This window comes from Amblyomma mixtum, chromosome 6 (genome assembly GCF_055824585.1).
Source record: "Amblyomma mixtum isolate Tamu chromosome 6, ASM5582458v1, whole genome shotgun sequence".
Taxonomy (NCBI): Eukaryota; Metazoa; Arthropoda; class Arachnida; order Ixodida; family Ixodidae; genus Amblyomma; species Amblyomma mixtum.
The window spans coordinates 161,179,326-161,196,784 of record NC_143017.1 but is presented as its reverse complement, the minus strand read 5'-3'; the positions used below and the strand labels follow the sequence as shown (position 1 = coordinate 161,196,784).

The 17,459-nt window shown below is 51.3% G+C and overlaps 1 protein-coding gene across 1 annotated transcript in view; it reads left to right on the top strand.

The window, feature by feature from the left end:
* LOC149341017 (fasciclin-2-like) overlaps window positions 1-17,459 on the top strand; it is a 278,252-nt gene that overhangs the window by 29,528 nt on the left and 231,265 nt on the right. The window lies entirely within an intron of this gene.

Here is a 17,459-nt window from a genome sequence, read left to right as displayed (position 1 = left end):
TAGTGCGAGAAATCGAGAGGGAAGCATACTGTGTTGACACGGATTGAATCACCCCTCTGTACATTGAACATTTTGGAGTGGCGTATGTCAATCTGCTAGGTTCCTAAATCCTGGCTTTGCGCTTGATTGGTACCAATCCTGGTTGCTTATTGCAGTTAAATCTCACCTTGTTGTGAAGTACGGTTCTGACGTATTTCGCGGGAGATTGCGCACGTGCTAACATACTGCGCTGCAGCCTTTAGGCACGTGCCAGTCACTGGCGACGAGGAAAGTGTTTCTTTTTTTTTTTTTTTCAGTCCCGACATGTGTGCAAACTAGCATTGCTTTAAAATAAATCCGGTGCGGGGACATGCACGTATGCGAACACATTGCCGGTTTCTTTGTTCATTCAGCTGTATTGCGCCGGCATGTGACACTTCTGTTTCGCTAACGTTCTTTTTTCTCCCCTTTCTGTTTCTGTTCCAGGTAAGCACGTGCAGCTGTCTTCAGTCCGAGTGACCACACACAACAACAGGTATAGAGTAGAATTCGTTTCAACGTTTGCGCTCGAAGATTACAAGCTGTCCTAAGCTATACCTTGCTTATTAATGCTTGTGAACACGGCTTCGTTATGAAGAGCGGTTAATTTGTATCGTTAGTTTAGACAAAAAAGTTAATTTTAATCCAACTGCTGAGCGGAAGACCAGCTACACGGCGAAGCTTCAGAATTGTTTCCAATTTCTTCGAATGATGCGTGTCGAGCAAATTGCCTCTTAGTACACCACCGCATGCAGTTTTCAGCAAGGCACGCGTAAAAAAAAAAAAAAAAATTGTTATCGCTTCGCGAAATGTTCTGAACTGATTACGAACCTGAACTTGCGTTTCTTCGCGTTACAGCGACCCGTTTCACCGTATACCGTCTCCGAGTTATCAGCTTTGAATCACCGCTTTGGTCCTGCAATCTACATCACTCGAGTTGAATACGCTGCTGTATACAATTCCGCTTCGGCCTTGTACTCTTTGCTGCGATATGTCCGGACAAACGTGAGCTCGCATAGCTGAATCCCTATAAGACTTTGCAAAGCGCGCGTTGCGCCGTAATCTGCGGGGGTTGCGTGTGTGTACGCCATCACTCCTGCGTTGGGCAAACGAATCGTGGACCCGCGCGAGCTCACGCGCGATAAGGAATCGCTGGACGACGAGTATAAAGGTTTTCAATCGTGTTCCTCTCTTATCTGGCCGCCGTTCTCTCGCGCCGTCCGGTTGAGCTGAGTAGAAGAAAAGAAGCGGCGCTCAAAATTCGCCCTTATTCCTCGAGACGACGCGAGGATGAAAGCCGCGGCTCGCAACCGGGCGGACGGGACGCGGGCCGCCAGTCCTTCCTTTCTGCATGGCGAGGCTGCGCTCCTCTCGAAGAGAGATCCAGCCTCGGCCGTCGCTGGCAGTTTCAGGACCGATTCGTCCTCGCGCGCACGCTGTGTGTGTGCGCAAGCAGCCGGAGAACCGGGAGAAGTTTGCGAATCGGCGCTATCTCATCACTCAGGGAAAGGAGAGAAACGGATTCAGAGCTCTTCTTCTTCTTCTTTTTTTTTTCTTTTTTGCTTAGAGGTGGTTGGAAAAGGAGCTTGCGCCTTATTTTTGTCGTAGTTTGTTCTTAGTCCCGCCCTGCTTTTTCGAACCGGAAAGCGAAGTTTTGGGTCCCTCTCAAGGTGTATGTGCTGCCCGCGCGCTCTCGGGCGTTGTGACAAACGCTCGCGAATGGAATGCAGCGAACGAAATGCATTTCTCACTCGGCGGAGGTGGATCGCTTCTGCTGCTCGCTGAACGTCGTTTTCCTGAAATTTTATCAAAACTTCGATTCGGTTTTTCTCGTCTCTTCCTTAGGTGCGCGTGCTTTCACAACCCGCCCTCTCTCTATCCTGTCGCTGCTTCAGTTCACGCAGTTTCGTTTCCCCCGTTCTGAATGCGCGTTACGTGATAAAAAAAAAGACTAGAGAGAGAGAGGGAAAGGAACGTGGCACTCATAGGAATAAGGCAATTCGTCTCCGCGAATGGGGGGCATCTGACCGGTTTTGTGATCGATTATATCTCGCGTGATGGATGGTCGATCGGTCTCACCGGCGGCCCGAAGCTCGTGAAGCCGCGTTCCGCGCGGTGGCATTGCACTGTGCGCGGGGGCGACGGGCACGCAGAGACGAGCGCTATATCGAAGGGGTCATCGCTATACAAAAGAAGAGCGGCGTATTGTCGAAAAGCAGCGTTAACGGAACGAGCATAACCGCTATGGAACAAAGCGCAAAGACAGAAGCGGAAGCAGGCCGGGTTCCAAACTACGCATACAAAAGCATCGCGTTTTGTACGTTTTCTGAACTATTCACTACAGCCCCGCTTGGAGTGTGATTGTGTTCTGTGGTGTTCTTTTTTGACACAAGAGGGCAGGGCATGCAGCGATGCGGTGCACCCATTGTTGCCGTGTTTTCAGGGACCGCCAAAACTGTGAGGTGCAGCGTGCGTGCCCGCCTACTGTGCACGAAAGGCGTGTAGCGACCGCTGCCTTGTGCGTGTTTGCGTGTCTTCCGTGCGCCCTGCTTATCGGCGCACTTTGCGAAATGTGTTCTCGTGTCCACGGGTGCGCTGCAGATATTGCGGAGAAGGCATCGGTACGACGAAATTCCGGTTTCTTAGCAAATGTTGCGTTGACTGGTGCGCTGATTACGCATCTGCTTGTCACAGGTGGAGGTAATATTACTAACTCTAACCTGAGAGCACCTGCGATGCGAACCGATCTTGAAGGCGTTCGTTGGTTTGCGTGGACTTGCACATTTGTGTGTGGCAGGGGGAGGGAAAACATTGAACCCAGGCTTGATTTTGTACTGGCCACTTTTTCCCCTTTTTCTTTCTTGCGGCATGGACATCCAGAATAGCTGCTCAGTCATCTTTATAATATGACGATTTGAAATTACTAAGGAGTGGCAGCATTTCTTGAAATGGAAGTTATTCGTTATTTTAGTTCTTCCCAAAATCAAACGAGACCTTTTTTTTTTTTTTTTTTTACCGCGAAGCCGTGAATAGTAAATCACAACTTCATACAGGCAGGTTATTTTAATCGAAGCGAGGATTTCGCGTGCACAATACCAGTCTCATTGTACAAGCAGAAAGAATAACGAAGCCCTAACTCCAATCATGGGGCTTGTTTATTACAAAGCCTCTGTTCACTGCTCGAGCTCTTTCAAATGCAACGAGGCACCGGCATTTTGTTTTAGTTTATCATTTTTCACGCATTTCTGCCTAAGGTTCTAAAGCAAACCTAATGTTTTACATGTTCATTTCAGTGAAATATGTTCGTGATTATTCTTCAAGAACATCCACCACGTTGCGCAATTACTACTTTTAAAGGGCATTATGTAATGCAGTTTTTCAGTCTGTGGTGCCTGGCGGCCTGCGATGTCCTCCTGAACTGCACATATACGGCATTACTTGCTCGCGGTTCACTAGCTTTGTCCTTTCGGCACCCATCGCATTGACCCGCGGTACTTTTGTGGAGCGGGCGAGGTCTCATTAACCTCAAACTACTTTCTGTCCAGTTAGCTTCGCCGTATATCCATTCTATTATTCACCGCTACCTAGCTGTTGTCCAGTCGCACTAAGGTCATTACATGTGATTTTTTTTTTTTCACCATATGGCAGACATGTTTCCGTGAGCCAGATGTTAGAGTAATACTGGGTATGAATTCAGAGAATTTAATTTTCGTGAATGTAGAAATGGAAGGTGCTCATACACTTTTGCGTCAGTCTATATGGCAGACATGTTTTTCAGTAATACTGGGTATGAATTCGGAGAATTTAATTTTCGTGAACGCAGAAATGGAAGGTGCTCATACACTTTTGCGTCAGTCTATATGGCACACATGTTTTACAGTGATACTGGGTATGAATTCGGAGAATTTAATTTTCGTGAATGCAGAAATGGAAGGTGATCTTGCACTTTTGCGTCAGTCTTCAAGTAGCACTGTCGCGGCGTATTCGTCTAGAAAAACGCTGCTTAGGAAACACCAAATTGCATGGTTTTCGCTCGGGCTTTCTCAGTAATCTCCGCGGTTGCATGCAAACGAATTGTTCCCTTTCATGCTCGACCAGAGTGTATACGCAACCTCCGCCCGCGTGTCGTATCCTCGACCTCCCTTTCCTTTCTTCGTCTCCGCGCGAAGCCTGCCGGTGGACAGATGAGATATGCCCTCGTGCGCTTGCACTTCTGGGCGTCGTGAAAAGAAGCCGCGCAGCAGCAGTCCGTGCTTGCTCTGGCTTCGTGCCCTGGCCCGACTCAGTTGGAGCGGGCAACGTCCCGCAGCACTTGCCACACGGGCCAATCGCGGCGTGGCGCAACGTGCCCGTGCCGTGCGCGCGCGCTGGGAATGGGGTCTTCTTCCCTCGGTATACACGACTGCGCCGGCGCGTCTTGCGGGAGGCAGCGTGGCGAAATCGACGTGACTCCGCGGGGTCCGCTTGCCGCGTGTGTCTTCTTCTCCCCGTAATGAGCAAAGGAACCTAAAGCGTGAGCGCCGGGAGATGAAGCGGAACGAGGGGCCGTCGTGGAGCGCTTTAGTGTTGTCGGCCGTGTGCGGTACTACATGGGAGAACTGTTCGAGGCCTCCTCCTCCGAGCCGCTCTTACGGGCGTTTCTCTTGCAACCATTCCTTTGTCTCGGAGCTGTTAGAGCCTTGTCGTGATTGGACGGCGGACGCTTTGTCTCTTCTGCAGTAGTGCTGCAGTTTTTATAGCGGGCCGTAGAGCCGGTGGCTCGTGATCCTTCGCTTGCTTTCCACCCCTTCCTGTATGTTCGGGGCAGCGTCGATGCTTTGATCTGCTTGCGTTGTTTGTTTTTCTTTGTGTTTTAACTGCCAGGACTGCTTTCTCTTGTGTCGGCTTGTGGGGAAACACGCCAGCAGTATGCTAACCATCTGTTCCATCCAAGCCGGTCGTGGTTTCATCAGACCCAGGAGCGGGAGCATGGAAATGATGGGAATTACGACTGCTTGCTGTGGTATAGGGCAGATCAATAAAAGCTGCGCTAATTTCTGTCTGTAGAGCACAATGACTGAGTTCGACTTTGGCAACACTGCATTAACTGAACGTATAGCTCTGTGGCCGCTTCAGAGTTCAGCGTAATGTATGCGCTGTCTGTGTGGCGTACCGATAGTTCTTTGCATTGCCTGACATTGTTACGTTTTTGTTTTCTTCCGTGCACGTGCATACTGATTAGCAGAAAGCGTTTGAATGGCTGTCACTGAGTCCATGTTTAAAAGCGAGGGCAAATGTGACAGAACAAGACAAGACAAATACTGAAGCCAAGCACGTGGCCGAGTTGTTGGTTTGCAAATTTGGATTGCAGTATACGCATAGACCAGCGGCTTAGACATAGGGCACTCTGTGCCAGCATCTAAGAGTGGAGGCGTAGGTTAGTTTGTGTCGCATGATCGATAATAAACAGGTCATGATCATCGGTGGTCGTTTCACTCCACACAAGCCTTAATTAGGCTTTTAATTTGCGCTGACGTCGTTGCTTAAACATGCGCCAGATAGCCGAGGTCACACTCCTCTTGTAACTGGCGCTGGGCAGTGAGAAGTCAACGTTCCAGCTAGACTTTTGAGGCGCTGCGCGAGAGGCGACTAGGCTTTAAAGGGACCATGAAAAGAATTAAAAGCCGCTTGTAAATGTTAGAAGTGATGCTCAGAAGCATTGACACCAAGTATGAGTCTTCGGAACTGAGCCGGCAATTTATTATGAATTTTTAAAAAACGTGTTTTTTAAAATTCGCGGGCCGCTTGGTGTCTTCGTAGGGAGCAATTCTGAAACCAAAATCGGGAAAACAGACGTCACTAGTCCCATGACGTCGGCAGGCCACCACACGCTGTCATTCGCTAGAGCCGCGGCAGCTTCGACGTCACGGGCACACTTCCGGTAGCGGTGAAAATCGTCTGCTCGAGCTGCCGCGCGACCCCCTCGGGCAAGCGCGAGCGAGGGCATTGCCTTCGCGCATATGGTTTTAATTTACCTCTGCCGCCTCTTTCTGTCGCGAGTTCGAGAGCCACTCGCAGTGCCTTTTTCGACCGCCCAAGATGAATACGCCTTGCTGTGTCGTCGGCTGCAAACCCAGTGACTGGCGAGGTGTTGAACTTAGGCATATTATTCCTAGAGACGTGCGTGAGCGAGCAGCCTGGATGGAGCGCATCGGCCTGCCAGCGTCGCACGCCCACCGAAGACTCCGCATTTGCGGTCGACACTTCGCACCTGACGCTTACTACTATAACCCAGCGCTCGTTCGACAGTCAGGCATGAATGTCAAACACCTGAAGCTTCGACCGAAGTCGCTGCCGACACTGTTTCTTCCCGCCGGGAAGGTGAGTTTCCAGCTTACAGCGATCGGTATGAACGTTTACACGATATGATCTGCGATGGAAGAGAATTTTATCTACGAGAACTTAAAAAAAGGTGCCGCATTTACTTAGGACACAGGACGAATTCGAAGCTTTAGCTGTCGCGGAGGGCCTTGGTCTGACGGCTACGTACTGCTGCGGTTCACATTCGGCTGCTGCTTCGACATGCAGACTCTGTCCCGACCTTCTTTCACTCTCCCGTCCATTTTACGACCGTAATACCGTATGTTCCTTGTGTAATACCGTATGTTCCTGTAAGTCAGGCGGCGCCATTTTGCGATCCCGCAGCCGGGTGTCCAACATCATTCGACAGCTAGGCTCAGTATATGCACGGTGTTTCACGCCAAGACTTGGCAGAGCATCGGTGTGACGGCCGAACCAGCGCACAAAAAAAATAAAACATTGTGTGAGCCAGGAACAGGTCCGGGTCCATTCTGCCAACTAGCAAAGAAACCCGACGTGCGCCGCAATCCAAGAAAGCGCCGAGACCGGAGAGACGCTGCCGACGCACGCTGCTCCTCGGGAGTGCGACAACCGGAAGTTGTAAACCGAACGTCATAGAATGACGTTTTCATGGGCGGAGCCCAGTCCCAGAGCTGTTTTCTTTATTTTTTTATGGTGCCCCGCGCGTACGAGTTGAGGGGGGAGAGGAGGAGGGTGATTTTTAATCGCCTATAACTTCGTTGTTATTGATGCTAGCTCAAAAATTCTTGCGCTGGAGTGACGAGTGATGGATTGCCTATCTTTACATAATCTCAATTAATTTGTTTCATAGTCCCTTTAACGTGCGGAGAGTTGTCGGAGTGCCCAACTTAGGAAACCTGCATGCCTCCGTGCATCCCTGGCTTCTATTGGGGCTTAAATTTTCATGGTGGGCGTAGGCGGAATTCGAAGAACCCGTCGGATCGTCCAACGCTGTGCGCCGGTTGTCCTGGAAGGCGCTCGAGTTTGTTTGCGGGGGCTACGAAGCTGCCTGTGAGACTGCGCTCTCTGCGCCTACAGTTTTCTTGCACATCGTTTAACTTCCTGCCTGTCCTCAACAAATACCGCGGAGTTCCATCGATGAGGAACCCAGCGCAATACTTTGCAGCAGTTATTGAGGGTCCGGTGACGTACTGTACAAGGCCCGCATATGCACTGAAAGCATGACCAAGCCCCGGAAATTGCCAACCGCGTGCTGCTTGCCGCAGTGTAATCAATCACTGCGAGAATTTTGAAAGACCGTTCGTGTGGGCGTCCGTGTGGGCGTCGGAAAAGTCGGTGAGAGCGCAGGAGGTGTTTTATATAACGTGAGTAAAGCTCAAATTATATAACTGTTGTGTCCCCTTGTTGCTTTTGTGTGTGTGCGCCCCCCGCATCTTCCTCCTAACGACCACTCGCATCTTCCTCCTAACGACCACTCGCATCCTCCTCCTAACGACCACTCGCCCCTCGTCGCACGCTGTCGCCAGATGCCCCCCCACGGTGCGCCCCCGCACCCTCCTCCTGTTCTGGGAAGCCACTCCCTCCCGTGGACGCTTCTCCGCTCCCTCCTTTCTTCGGGCGGCCAGTTCGGCTCCTGCCTCGGTCGACGCTGGTCGCACCCTCATCGGCTTTAAATAAACGAAGTCTTAAAGTACCGTGTGCGTCTTTCGCTGCATTCAACACAGCGACCGGACACGACAGTGGCGACGAGAAAGTGGATTCGACCCGCGCTACGCAACGCTATTGACAAGCCATGGCTACGCGAGGGTTTCCCAATCAGATACCAGAATTCAACGGCTCATCGTGGTCATCGTGGGTTGGACGCCTTCAGTTCTACTTTGAAGCTAACAACATCACAGACCCAGCCTTGAAGAGGGCCAACCTGCTGACGCTGTGCGGGGAGCAGACCTACGATACTGTCTGCGCCCTTATTCAGCCAAGCACACCAGCGGCAGTGTCTTACGACGACATCGTAAAAGCGCTGCAAAAGCACTACGACCCAAGGCCATCCGAGGTCTACAGCCGGGCTCGCTTCCAACGACGAGATCAACTGGGAGGAGAAACTGTGAGCGCCTACGTAGCCGCGCTCAAGAAGCTCGCTGCCGACTGCAATTTTGGAACGCTGTCGACAACAGCTACCGGGCAGGAGGGAGACGCAGCTTCTTCTGCTAACACCACCATGCTTCCCTTGGACGTGATGTTACGCGACAGATTTGTGTGCGGACTGAGTGACGAGTCACTGCAGCAGCGCCTGTTCGCTGAGAAGGACCTCACATTCAGCAAAGCTTACGACATCGCCGTTCGAGCGGAGAGCGCCGGTCACCAGCAGAGAGGGATTCGCCGGAACACCGAGCCGGTACACCAGACAAGCAACCAGGTGCGCAAGCCTTCTGTTGTTGTAAAATCGGTCAAAAAGGCACAACGCTGCTGGCGGTGTGACGACCAACACAACCCCCAGGGATGTCGATTCCAGTCAGCCACGTGTAATTTTTGCCACAAGCGAGGGCATATCGAAAGAGCATGCATTACGAAACGGAGACTTGCCAAGATAAAGTCACCTTCCCAGCCTAATCACAGCGTCAACGCCTCAGAGAATACGCCGCTATCTGATCTCCATGGAACAACATCAGCAACACCATCTGTGTTGTACGACCTGAACACCATGAATCTCGGCACGCGACCGAAGATTTTTACAGAAGTAAGCGTACATCACCAGCTGATTAAGTTCGAGGTGGACTCCGGCGCAGCCTGTACTCTGATCAGTGAGGACACGTTCCGAACTTCATGGCCATCTGACGCACCCGCCCTGCAACAAGACGACACGCACCTGCGAACGTGGTCAGGACAGAATCTGCCACTGTTGGGCTCTGCCAACGTGCAGGTTAACTACAACGGCCAGACCCATACGCTACCTCTGCTTGTTGTGAAGGGCACAGGATCAAGCCTTCTAGGGAGAAACTGGTTTTCTCCACTAGGCGTGATGATATGCGGCATACACCAGACTCCCGAGCCAGAACATGGTTGAGCAACTGCAAGAGAAATACGAAAGAGTATTCTCGGAAGAGATTCCAGGAAACGAAGGGCCCCCGGTCGCACTGGAGTTGTTGGACAACGCGCAACCCAAATTTCTGAAGGCCAGGCCGGTGCCGTTTGCTCTCCGAGATTCAGTTGAAAAAGGGTTGGACAAACTGGAGCAGCAAGGTGTCATCGAGCCGACGCAGCATTCAGAATGGGCCACACCACTTGTCGTAGTTCGCAAGAAGAACGGAACCATACGCCTCTGCGGAGACTACCGGAGCACCGTCAATCTTGCGACTAAAGCGTCCTCTTACCCGCTACCGACACCTGAAGAAGTATTCAGTGTACTGCGTGGCGCAAGAGTCTTCAGCACATTGGACCTCACCCAGGCGTATCAGCAGCTGAAGGTGAGCGAGTCAACTGCTGAATTATTGGCAATTAACACACTGAAAGGCTTGTACAAAGTCAAGCGACTGCCTTTTGGCGTAGCTGCAGCCCTGGCCATATTTCAAAAATTCATGGAGACAGTGCTTCAGGGCATCCCAGGAGTTTGTGTCTACCTTGACGATGTCATCATCAGTGGCACTTCCACTGAAGAGCATGCAGTGCGCCTAGAGCTCGTTCTCGAAAGGCTAGCAAACGCTAATTTGTGCATAAGCAAATCGAAGTACTGTTTTGCGGTGCCAGAGGTGCAATTTCTGGGACACCGAATTAATGCGGAAGGCATTCACCCTACCGAGGACAAAGTGCGAGCGATCACAGAAGCACGAGCTCCAACAAACAAGCAGGAGCTACAGGCTTTTCTCGGACTCTTGACGTTCTACGACCGGTTCTTGGAACAAAGAGCTACCGTGGCCAACGACTTATACCAACTCCTTCGGAAAGATGTGACATGGACATGGTCGCCACGCCATCAGCGGTCATTCGATGCCCTGAAAGACCTGATTCGAAGATGTACAGTCCTCCGCCACTACGACGAAAGGAAGCCTCTGCTTTTGGCTTGCGACGCATCACCGTACGGAGTCGGCGCGGTTCTATCGCAAACTGACGAGCAAGGAAGGGAAGCTCCCATCGCCTTCGCCTCACGTACGTTGTCGCAAGCAGAACGCAACTACGCGCAACTTGACAAAGAAGGGCTAGCCATCGTCTACGCGGCGACACATTTTCACCAGTACATTGCCGGCCGGAAGGTGACCTTTATAACCGATCACCGACCGCTATTGGGCATTCTGGGACCACAAAGGCCTATGCCACCAACTTTGTCTCCGCGAATGACACGTTGGTGCATCAAACTCTCAGCGTACGACTACGCTCTGGTCTACCGAAATGGGAGTAAACATCAAAACGCCGATGCGCTAAGCCGTCTGCCACTAGACGCAACTGTTGACGAACCATTTCCACCAGGAGACGTTCTGATGTTCGAAGCACTGCCAGAACCTCCGCTTACAGCAGGCACAGTTGCAGCATCTACGCAGAAGTGCGCAGCTCTCCGGCTAGTTTACACAGCTGTTCAACAAGGCAACGTGCATAAACTCAAAGGGGACAACTTCGACGCTTACCGCAGGCGAGCTACAGAGTTGAGCACCCATCGCGGCTGCATCATATTTGGGTCCCGAGTTGTGATGCCGAAAGAACTACGCGCACAAGCTATGTCTCTCATCCACGCCGGACATCGGGGCATCGTTGCAATGAAAAAGTGTGCCAGAAGCTACATGTGGTGGCCTGGCATTGACAACGACATCGAAACAGTGGTGCGAGAATGCAAGCCTTGCCAGAGCAGCCGGAGCGCCCCGCCGAAAGCTCCTGTCCCAGAATGGGAAAAGCCAGACACACCATGGCACACACTGCACATTGATTTTGCAGGACCAATTGAGGGCTGCACTTTCCTTGTGGTCGTAGATGCCTACACAAAGTGGCTTGAGATAAGGCAAATGGGACAGACGACTTCGGCAGCAGTCATTGACAACCTCCGATCACTATTTGCAACGTTCGGCCTGCCGCGCAAGGTAGTGTCGGACAACGGAACACCGTTTGTGTCTGCGGAGATCCTCAAGTTTTATCGCGACAACGGGATCTCATCAGTTACATCGGCCCCCTACCACCCAGCGACAAACGGACAAGCCGAGCGCTACGTAGCCGAGCTAAAACGCGCCCTTGAAAGAGATCAGACAGGCTCGCTGCAGCGCCGCCTTGCGCGCTTTCTCTTCAAGCAGCACACGACGGTTCAGAGCACAACAGGCGAGACCCCCTCGAAAATGATGTTCGAGCGTGAAATGCGAACCCAGCTCACAGCCATCCTCCCCGAGCCAAAGGCAGAGACGTTCCGGGAAGAAAAAACAATTCCGCGCTGCGGCACGCTTAATGAGGGGCAGCGCGTCCTCGCCCGACAGTTTCTGAAAAAGCCACGCTGGGAGGAAGCTACAATTGTCAGACGCATAGGCCTGCGCTCTTGGCTCGTCAACATACATGGCACAGTAGCACGCCGACATCTCAACCAGCTGCGTAGATTTACGACGCCGTCTGAGAGCTGTCCGCCAGCGGAGAGAACACGTGCACCATCTTCCCACATAGCCTGGCACCTCTTCCCGGAAGAAGAGACTTCGCCCAGGACAGACCTAGGAGACACAGCGAACAACAGCCAGCCTACAAGTGTTTCTCCCCCGAGCGCACAAAGCCAGCGCGCCTCCACGCGTGAGCGCCGACCCCCTGCACGATACCAGGCAACTTTCTAAGGGGGAAGGAAGTGTTGTGTCCCCTTGTTGCTTTTGTGTGTGTGCGCCCCCCGCATCTTCCTCCTAACGACCACTCGCATCTTCCTCCTAACGACCACTCGCATCCTCCTCCTAACGACCACTCGCCCCTCGTCGCACGCTGTCGCCAGATGCCCCCCCACGGTGCGCCCCCGCACCCTCCTCCTGTTCTGGGAAGCCACTCCCTCCCGTGGACGCTTCTCCGCTCCCTCCTTTCTTCGGGCGGCCAGTTCGGCTCCTGCCTCGGTCGACGCTGGTCGCACCCTCATCGGCTTTAAATAAACGAAGTCTTAAAGTACCGTGTGCGTCTTTCGCTGCATTCAACACAGCGACCGGACACGACAATAACTCAGATTTCGCAGCGACAAAGGATCGTCGGCCGTGACAATCTTCATGCTGGCGCATAATTCTTATTTGCGTTGCTAAAAATAAATTTTCTTTTGGGATATGTTTATTTTTGCTTTTTTGTAGTAGTGTTAGCTTGTCGATGTGTCTGTATATCTTCTTTCTAAGTTATATAACTTATATTATTCTTATCGCGTGCGGTGTTTAGTTTCGCGTATAACTTACGTAACTCGCATATGCAACGTATACTTACAAGCACCGACTTATATCGCTAACTCGCTTATAATTTGTCTTTGTTCGTACAAGCGCATAATGGTGACATCTGTTGTTTGTATACATGCATTATTATCATATTAGTTCTCAGCCCCAATGACCTGCTGTTATATCGTAATTCATTCTCGCGGGCACTGAACGCGCCTAAGTGCTACATGCAAGGCCGTCTGATTGTGCGTTTCGTTTCATCGCCAACAATTTGCCACTTATACCGAAACCATTTTTTATTGTAATCAACGGATTTAATGCGTCTTTGAATGATTCAGACTGGCTCAGTGCTTTTGAACACATGAGGCCGACCTCAAGCGAGCACTACTCGTGGTTCTAATGCCTCAATTATGGGTTTTGCCTGAGTCTTTTATCGGCTTTATACGTAGCCTCCTCTGATCTCTCTAGTCTCCTTGAGACTCATTCTTCCCTTCAGGCTCTTGGCACGCAGTCCCTTACACGTTCGTTCTTCTAACCAATTCACTTTGGTCTCCTAGAGAAAGAGAGAAACGAAGAACGGAAATAGAGGGAGGTTAACTAGGCGACGCCCAGCATGGTACCCTACGCGTGGGAAAGGGGAAAAAGAAAAAGAAAGGGAAGAGAGGAATGCGGGATAAGTTTTGCATTTTATTTACTTCTGTGGACTTTGAGCCTGCCGCGCTATGACCATGTACAACCCTTGTGGGTAAAAAGAAAAAATCAAACGTCGTCATCTTGGCACGCTGTCGAGTACGGGGACGCTGGGTGCTAATGAAGAGCGAGTCGAGTCAGCGCTGTTTCAAAGAGCTCCGCCCTGTAAAAACACACGTGCCCTTCACGTCCGTGTCTTACGCCTGTTCCAGGGCCAGGTATGCGTGCGCACCGGCGGCCGTTGTACGGGCATCGTTCCTGGCTCGTCTCCGCGTTCGACGCGCTCCGATGGCGGTCCCACGAAAGGCGACTGGGTGCCATGGGCCGTCTTCCTTTGTCGGTTGTCGTTCCGCCGAAGAAGAAGACGGAGCAGTTCCTTTGTGATGCCTCTCCTCGCGTCTGCGAGGCAGCCTCTGTTCGCCAGTCGTGTCCTTTTCAAGGACACCTGCTGTTCGCAGTAGGGGGTATAGCTAGTACACGCGCGGCGGGAAATATGCGGGCTCGGTGTCGCGCTGTTCGCCACGCAAGAATTTTGCGCTTCCAGCGCTGATACGCATAGATGGCGAATGGTCGGCTTCGCTGGGCTTTCACTGCGACTGATTCGCTGCGGGTTCTCTGAAGCAATGGCTGTCCTTCAGGCGGCTGCCTGGCGGTACGGTGTCCCTGCGGGGTTTGCAGAATTGTGTGCGCGACAAGTTAGCGCTCTGAAAACCCGCGAATCTTCCGCGCGGCTTGCTTAGGGCAAATCTTCCGTACGGTACGCTGCGTCTAGGAAGCAGTGTCACTTGAGCTTAAACTTATACGCTTTGCTATGTGTGCCTAGTGGGAAACTTTTTGCTCCGTAGTGAAGCCGCTGTAACAGCTGCTGAGGTTTATATGTAGTGGTGTGCGAATATTCGAACAGAGAATCGGTGGTCATAGTGCTCTATTCGCTGAATGAATCTTATAGTGAGTGTTCAAAAGTATACGAAACTAACCGAATGTGTGCTCACGCTTTCGAATAATGTTCTAATAATTGGAACGAAGTTCCAATAAGCCACGTCGTAGTTTTCTTATACGACTTTTAAAAAGTATGCGCCGCGCAGCATGCTGCCGCGATCGGTCTGTGCGCGAAGGAGGCTTTAGTACCACGGCGAGGCCCATTAGTATAGCGGCTACTTTCATAATGCTCTTGCATGCGCTCCAAGATCTGGCGACGGGGCAAGGTTCAGGCAGGTTTAGCCAGCACTGGTGTGCGATCTCTGAGGCCATGGCTCGCGGCTTTCGCCCCCTCTCATCTATTGGGATGAAGCGCTAGTTTATTCACTGTTGTCATCAGCATCAAAAGGTAATTTTTCTCTTGGTATGCAATCACACTCACAGCGCTAATATCAGTGTTGCATTTTTTGGAATCTATAGTTATAATGTAATGAGTTGCAGCTCCGTATACGTACCGCAACGCGGCCGCTAGAGCTTTGCTGTTTCGCTCGAATATTCGTTTTCGACGAATATTCGGAGAAGCAGTGAATTTTCACGTGAATATTCAATTGGTATAAGATTCGGTTGTGCCGCTATTAGATTCGTAATTGGTTCTATTTATGGCTACAATATTCGTGTTCGATCAGTTTCAGTACTATTCGCACACCCCTAGTCGTTTGTGTGTATACCGACATCACGCTTTCAAATCAATAAGCGAATACGAAGCTATAGTTATTTAGTCACAGCATGCTTGCTGCGCTGTCTTTCGCGTCCATGACACTGTAGCCGGCCTTCACTGGTCGAACGGCCTCTCCGAGTGCTATGCTAAATATTAGAACGCCAGTAGCGTAAACGACTCGGGCATCTGGTGTGCCGCCCCATTTTGGGCTATGCACAAATAGGGGTGTGGAGCAGAACGGATGAAAGAACACATTGTACTGAGGTGAGCGCGAGAATGCGCCGTTTTCAAACCCTTTTTAAAAAGCTGACGATCATGCGATGGGCCCTGTATATCAAAAGATCATTTGTACACATAATGACCGGGCATCTATCCACCCGTGCCAGTGCTGCCAAGCATGACTGCATCTCCGGTGCAGCACCCTGGGCAGCGAATAGGGACGAGTTTGATGGCCTCATTGACACCGCGGGCTTTGAGGCGAGGACCAGCAGCAATCCAGAAAGCAAAGGGAATAAACATTGACGAAAACCAGTCTTGGGTCTCGCGCTCTAAACGGGGAGGAGTAAAAAGAGTATGTTGGCCTCTAGCGCACTCCCTTCTATAAAAAAAAAGAGTACTACAGGGGACAGCTTGCTCCCTTTTTACTCCCGTATAGGCGTATTGTTTAGAGTGCAGTGTTCACATAAGGGGTTCCTTGCCTCGGAATAGTTACCTGTGGGAGTGCGTTAGAAGCGTGCATGCAAAAGTTTGACGCTCTCTCGGAATGCATGTTTTGAAGATGGATAATAGCTGAATCAACTGAGTGCAATTTTTCGCTCGTTTTTCCAGCGCTTTCATTACCTGTGGTGCCGCAGTGGCCTGGTATAGTCGCTGACTCTCCGATAAATGTTCTGAGTAAGGCGGCGGCAGTGCTGATGAGGCCGCGATTGGCAATTCGGTTGCATATGCGCTGCAATGTAAACGAACCCTCGCGCGCTTGTCCAGCGCCGTGCGGCAACCCATAACGAGTCGATACACGCGCTGTTCGCGTCGCCGTCGATGGGGGCCCGCCCGTCTGAGGAGGAGGGGACCGGCGCAAATTGGCGCATCCTGTTGTCCTTGCGTCGCCTCCCCCGAAGTGCAATCAGAGCGTGCGAAGCCAAGGGCGGCTCAGCAGCGTCCGCACAGGCCGTCACGCGCCGCTTTCGATAGTTGCGGCTTTGCGTTTTTTGGCATACTGATAACTTTAACGATACGGCGGCGGCGGTGGTAAAGACGTTCAGCGCATAGGAAATGAGCACGAGTGTGCTACGTGTGTTAATGCGAGCCAGCCTGTTTACACAAGTGTGATAGCTCCAAGAAATGTCCTGTTTGTTCAAGCGTGCTTCGAATCGCAAGGCTAGGTCGAGGAAACAAATGATTTCCTTCTGGCGCTTCTCTGTTTGGTTTATTGCGCGCAGCGTGAGGCGCCTGATTTGATTACTGTCGTTGCTTCGGTTTAGGCAGCCGCGGTGGCTCAAGGGATATGATGCTCTGCTTCTCACCCGAAAGACGCGGGTTCGATTCCTGCCTCAGCGGTCGAATTTCATTCTAGGCGAAATGCTAGAGTCGCGTGCGGTCGAAATTATCGGGAGCCCTCCAATAAGCCCGAATCGATGCGGCACTTGAAACCTTATAAACTAAGTCTAAGTATTTTTAGGAAATAAACAAAATCGTCTAATGATGAACGGAATCTACTCTAACAACAGAACGTCATGACGGATGTTGATGCCGTGATTTAATCCTGCGGGCCTGGCGGTAGCGCTCGTTATGATGATGATGATGTCCTCAGTCTTAATGGCACGTATACCCTCGACGGGGGATTGGCTAGGGTGCATAGCGGATACAGACGCACTAATGTACAAGAAGTGGAGTATTTAGATAATTGCAGCCCCACGGCGCACTTCGTCGTTTCCTAGTCCTTGACAGTATTATCAGGAACATGTATGGGTGTGTTGGTAAGCCATCGGTAACGCTTGTTTTTTAAAGGAAAATAAACCTTCCCCAAAGTGGATAGCAGATAGGCGATAACTCACGCGCATTTCGAGACGATTTTGCTGTATCCGGTCATGAGCAAATGTGCAGGCTTAGTGCATCTATAAACTGATTTGCTTACTATCAGTAAAATTCAGATGCCTATTCAGCGCCATGTGTGTCCCCTCTTGTTCCTTCTTGTCTACTAGCTCTTCAAAAAAAAAAAAAATATGAAGGAATACCAACTCCCACAATCTGCCGCTCTTCTTGTTTGTCTGTAGCCTCGGAAAGTAAGGTCTCTACGCTCCATCAGCACCGCCCACCGACCACTGCCCCAACGCTATCCCCCAGCTTGCAGTTGTGCAACTAAGGAGCTCCGAGAGGCGTTTACGGTCCACAGGTGGTTCAACATCGCCCTTGCACACTGCTTGACCCGACCCGACCCGACC